Consider the following 6,570-nt stretch of genomic DNA (forward strand, 5'->3'; position numbering starts at 1 on the left):
ATTCCACTTATATGAGGTAGAGAAAGAGAAAGAATGGTGGTTGCCAAGGGCTGGGGGAATGGGGAGTGAGGAGTTATTGTTTAACGGAGAAAGAGTTTCAATTTTGCAAGAGGCAGAGTTCTGAAGATGGGTTATGGTTGCACAATAATATTAATGTACTTCATGCCACTGAAATATATACTTAAAAATAGTTAAGACAGTCAAGTTTATGTTGTGTGTATTTGACCACAATACAAAATTAGAAAGAAAATGAATAATGGGAACTCTTGGAAATGAAAAATATGATTGCTGAAATGAGAAATTCATAGACAGTGTGGAAGATGAAGACAAGGAAATTTCCCAGAAGGTAAATTCAAGAGATGACATATAGATGGAAAATAGAGGACAAGTTAAAGGATCAGCCTGTAATCCCAGCACTTTGGGAGGCTGAGGCAGGAGAATTGCTTGAGCCCAGGAGTTCGAGACCAGCCTGGGCAACATAGCAAGATGTGTCAATGTTAAAAAAAAAAAAAATTTAAAGTTAGCCAGGCGTGGTGGCTCACATCTGTAGTCCCAGCTACTTAGGAGGCTGAGCAGGAGGATCACTCAAGCCCAGGAGTTGAGGCTGCAGTGAGTTAAGATGACAGAGCAAGACACTATTCTAAAAAGAGAGAGAGAGAAATATTGTATCAGAGTCCCAACAGCAAGCCTAATTCAGCACATGAGCACATGGTTGGGATAAAGAGATTTTTATGAAAGGACTATTTATGGGAGTGTGAGCAGCAAGGATTAAGGGGACAAACAAAGGTGGTATAGTGTCCAGGGACCAGCAGCAATGAGAAGCTATTACACTCCCAGGGCTGAAAGTGCAAGGGGAGGAGGCCATGTAAATGGGGTCCAATAAGAGCCAGAGCCAAGGAGGAAGGAGCTTCCAGTGATAGATATAGCTAGTGCCTGAGAGATGGGGCTCTGCAACAGCAACAAGACAAGAAAGCACATTCGGGAATCATACAATGAGGCAAGTGGATCCCGCTTGATGACTCCAAAGTGAAATCTACCAGAGGACAAGTATTATTTGAGTATATGGAGATAATAATTTGAGTATATGGGAGAAATATTCTGACCTCTTTCTCTTCCTGTGATCTGATCTGATATTGGCCAGACCTAACCAGAAGGTAGACTGGGTGAGAGTCTATAGTTCATATAGTCTATAGTCATCCTCTCAGGGTAGGGTAGGTCTAGTATGGGAAAGAAACTAAATTATCAAAGAATAGTACAATAACATTTTCCCATCTGAAAAACATCTGGTGTCCATCCTAGGGAATTAAAAAAAAAAAAAGCCTTACATGAGGCAGAACATAATGAAATTTCAGAAAAGCATTAACCAAGAAAAGATCCTAAAAGCTTGCAGAGAGGAAAGAAGAGCTCATATATAAAGGATCAAAAACCAGAATGGCATTGGATTGATCATCAGCAGCACTGAATGCAGTATGACAATGGAGCAATGTCTTCAAATTTCTGAGGAAATTTTCTTTTCTTTTCTTTTCTTTTTTCTTTTCTCCCTCCCCTCCCCTCCTTTCCCCTCCCCTCTCCTCCCCTTCCCTTCCCTTCCCTTTTCTTTTCTTTTTGAGACGGGGTTTCGCTCTTGTTGCCCAGGCTGGAGTGCAATGGTGCCACCTCAGCTCACCACAACCTCTGCCTCCTGGGTTCAAGCGATTCTCCTGCCTCAGCCTCCCGAGTAGCTGGTATTACAGGCATGAGCCACCACGCCCAGATAATTTTGTATTTTTAGTAGAGACAGGGTTTCTCCATGTTGGTCAGGCTGGTCTTGAACTCCTGACCTCAGATGATCCGCCTGCCTCAACCTCCCAAAGTCCTGGGATTACAGGTGTGAGCCACCATGCCCTGCTGGAAATATTATTTTCAAGCCAAATTGTCAATTAAGTTTAAGGGTGGAACAAAGACATTTGCAAACATGCAATGTTTCAAAAAATTTCACAGTGGGAGGTTTAACTGGCATCGTACTAGCTAATTCATCACTAGATATTGTCTTACACAACACATATTATGTTGTAGGCCATTTCCACTATGTCCTATCAATAGGAGTGGTATTTGCCATTATAGGAGGCTTTGTCCACTGATTCCCCCCTATTTTCAAGCTACACACTTAATCAGACCTATGCTAAAATCCACTTCACCATTTTATTTATAGGTGTTAACTTTTTTCCACAGCACTTCCTTGGTCTATCCAGTATGCCTCGACGTTTCTCCAATTATCCTGATGTGCACACCATGTGAAATATTATCTCATCCATAGGCTCATTTATCTCACTAACAGCAGTTATACTAATAATATTTATAATCTGAGAAGCCTTTCCTTCAAAATGAAAAGTACTAACAATTGAATAACCATCTACTAATTTAGAGAGGCTTTACAGATGTCCACCACCCTACTGCACATTTGGAGAGCCAACTTACGTGAAAGCCTAAACAAGAAAGGAAGGAATTGAACCTCCAGAAATTGGTTTCAAGCCAATCCCATAACTTCTATGACTGTCTTGATAAGATGTTAGTAAAATTATTACATAACTTTGTCAAAGCGAATTTATAGGTTAAATCCTATATGTCTTAATGGCTCATCCAGTTCAATTAGGCCTTCAAGACACCACATCCCCTATTATAGAAGAGCTACTCACTTTCCATGACCATGCTCTTATAATTATTTTCCTAATTAGTTCCCTGGTCCTAGACATCATTTCCCTAATACTCACAACAAAATTAACTCATACTGGCACCATAGATGCTCAAGAAATCGAAACTGTGTGAACTGTTTTACCTGCCATTATCTTAATTTTAATTGCCCTCCCATCCCTATGTATTCTGCACATAATAGACAAGGTTAACAATCCTTCTCTTACTGTCAAAGCAATTGGCCACCAATGATATTGAAGCTCTAAATATATAGACTATGAAGAGTTAGGCTTTGATTCTTATATGATTCCAACAGCTGACTTAAAGCCAGAACTTCGACTCCTTGAAGTTGATAACTGAACAATTCTCCCAATAGTGATCCCTGTCCATATATTAATCTCATCCGAAGACATCCTGCATTCATGAACTATCCCCTTACTGGGCCTCAAAACAGATGAAATCCCCGGACGCTTAAATTAAACTACCTTAACCGCTACATGTCCAGGCCTTTACTATGGACAGTGCTCAGAAATTTGTGGGTCTAACCACGGTTTTATACTTATTGTCCTAGAATTAACCCCCTTAAAATGCTTTGAAACCTGATCCACGTCTGCACTATAATATCACTGTAAAGCTATCTAGCATTAACCTTTTAAGTTAAAGACGGAGGGGATCTGCACCTATTTGCAGTGAATGCCTAAACTAGATACTTCCACATGATCCATTGTCATCCTGTCAATAATCGTAACTTTATGCTCCATTGTTCAGTTAAAATTATCAAATTTCATTTATTATACAGCCCCTATACCAAAAACAATCAAAACCCAAAAACATAAAGCCCCCAAGAATTAAAACGAACGAAAATCTATTCACCTCTTACTACCGGGACAATTCTAGGTCTACCTGCAGTAGTATTAATCATTTTATTTTCCCCTGTACTATTTCCAACCTCCAGTCATCTAATCAGTAACTGATTGATTTCCATTCAACAGTGACTAATTCAACTTGTACCAAAACAAATAATAATAACCCATAATATTAAAGGATGAACCTGATCCCTTATACTGATCTCCCTAATTCTCTTCATTGCCTCAACCAATCTCCTTGGGCTTCTACCCCATTCATTTACACCAACTACCCAATTATCAATAAACCTAGGTATAGCAATCCCCTTATGAGCAGGCACAGTCATTACAGCCTTCTGCTTCAAGGCTTAGCTCACTCCTTAGCTCACTTTTTACCACAAGGCACACCTATACCACTTATCCCTATGCTAGTGATCATTGAAACTATTAGCCTATTCATTTAACCAATGGCACCAGCTGTGCGATTAACAGCCAACATTACAGCTGGAAACCTGCTAATACATTTAATCGGAGGAGCCACACTAGTACTGTCAACTACCAGTCTTCCCACAGCTTCAATCGCTCTCATTATTCTAATCCTACTAACCATCCTCGAATTCACCGTAGCCCTTATTCAGCCTACGTCTTAACACTGCTAGTAAACCTTTGCCTGTACAACAACACATAATGACCCACTATACACATGCCTACCATATAGTCAAATCCAGCCCCTGACCACTAACAGGCGCTCTCTCATCTCTCCCAATAACATCTGGCCTGGCCATGTGATTTCATTTTAACTCTATCACCCTTTTAACCCTGGGCCTACTAACCCACACACTAACTATATACCAGTGATGACATGACATTATCTGAGAAATTACATTTCAAGGCCACCACACATCAATCGTCCAAAAAGGCCTCTGATATGGAATAATTCTATTATTATCTGAGAAGTATTTTTTGCTGGTTTCTTCTGGGCATTCTACCACTCTAGTCTAGTCCCAATTCCAGAATTAAGGGGACACTGACCCCCAACAGGTATTCCTCCCCTCAACCCCTTAGAAGTCCCCCTCCTGAATACATCTGTATTACTTACATCAGGATTTTCGATTACTTGCACTCACCACAGTCTGATAGAAGGTAGTCGAAAGCAGATACTTCAAGCACTATCAATCACAATTACCTTAGGTATTTACCCTTCTACAAGCCTCAGAATATTTCCAGGCCCCCTTTACTATCTCTGATGGAATCTACAGCTCAACATTCTTTACAGCCACAGGCTTTCATGGATTTCATGTTATTATTGGATCAACATTTCTCACTATCTGCCTCCTCCACCAATTAAAATTCCACTCTACATCCAACCACCACTTTGCCTTTGAAGTTGCCGCCGGATATTGACACTTTGTAGATGTAGTATGACTATTCTTATATGTCTCTATCTATTGATGAGGGTCCTACTCTTTTAGTATAAACAGTACCATTGACTTCCAATCAATTAGTTTCCATAATATCCAAAAGAGAGTAATCAACCTGACACTAGCCCTAGTAACGGACACCTTACTGGCCCTATTACTAATAATAATCGCATTTTGGCTTCCACAGCTTAATATCTATATAGAAAAATCCAGCCCCTATGAATGCGGATTTGACCCCTAGCCTCCGCCTGCCTCCCCTTCTCCATTACATTCTTCCTAGTAGCCATCACATTCCTCCTCTTCGACTCAGAGATCGCTCTACTACTACCCCTGCCATGAGCCCTTCAAACAACCAACCTGATACTAATGATCAGCACAGCCCTTATACTAGTTACCATTTTAATCCTAGGCTTGATTTATGAATGAGCCTAAAAAGGATTAGACTGTGTTGAATTGTAAATAGTTTAAGTCAAAATAAATGATTTTGACTCATTAGATTATGGTAGACCACATTTACCAAATCCCCGCGATTTATATCAATATTATATTAGCATATACCATACCACTGCTAGGAGTATTCGTCTATCGATCCCACCTAATATCATACCTATTATGCCTAGAAGGCATAATACTATCAGTATTTATCATAAATACTCTTATAACTTTAAATATACATTTCACTCTAGCATCGATAATACCCATTATTCTCCTAGTATTTGCTGCCTGTGAAGCTGCAGTGGGCCTTGCCTTACTAGTTTCAATCTCCAGTACATATGGTCTAGATTATGTACAAAATCTAAATTTACTTCAATGCTAAAAATTATTATTCCAGCAATTATACTGTTACCAATGGCATGGTTCTCTAAAAATTCTATAATCTGAATCAACATGGTTATCCACAGCCTACTCATCAGCCTCATCAGCCTACTATTTTTTAACCAATTCAATGATAACTCATCCAACTTCTCATTAGTTTTCCCTTCTGACCAGCTGACATCACCCCTTCTAATCTTAACAGCCTGACTACTGCCTCTTATAAGTCTAGCAAGCCAATATCACCTGTCCAGTGAATCACTCCCATGAAAAAAAGCTCTATATTTTTATATTGATCTCCCTACAGAGTTTTTTTTTTTGTTTTTTTTTTTTTTGAGACAGAGTTTCGCTCTGTCGCCCAGGCAGACAGAGTGCAGTGGCGCGATCTCGGCTCACTGCAAGCTCCACTTCCCAGGTTCACGCCATTCTCCTGCCTCAGCCTCCCGAGTAGCTGGGACTACAGGCACCTGCCACGGCGCCCGGCTAATTTTTTGTATTTTTAGTAGAGGCGGGGTTTCACCATGTTAGCCAGGATAGTCTCGATCTCCTGACCTCTTAATCCACCCGCCTCGGCCTCCCAAAGTGCTGGGATTACAGGCGTGAGCCACCGTGCCCGGCTCCTACAGACTTTTAAAATCCTAACATTCACAGCCACAGAACTATATTTTATATCCTCTTTGAAGCCACGCTAGTTCCTACCCTAATTATCATCACCCGCTGAGGCAACCAACCAGAATGCCTTAATGCAAGCTCATACTTCTTATTTTACACACTAGTAGGATCCCTTCCTCTACTTGTAGCATTTGTTTATACTTAAAATA

General features: G+C 40.3%; 1 pseudogene; it reads left to right on the forward strand.

The window, feature by feature from the left end:
• Positions 1-320: 320 nt before the first annotated feature.
• LOC129532099 (ATP synthase subunit a-like) lies at positions 321-4,203 on the forward strand (annotated as a pseudogene).
• The last annotated feature ends 2,367 nt before the right edge of the window (positions 4,204-6,570 follow it).

The sequence above is a fragment of the Gorilla gorilla genome, chromosome 11 (genome assembly GCF_029281585.2).
Source record: "Gorilla gorilla gorilla isolate KB3781 chromosome 11, NHGRI_mGorGor1-v2.1_pri, whole genome shotgun sequence".
In the NCBI taxonomy this organism is placed as follows: domain Eukaryota; kingdom Metazoa; phylum Chordata; class Mammalia; order Primates; family Hominidae; genus Gorilla; species Gorilla gorilla.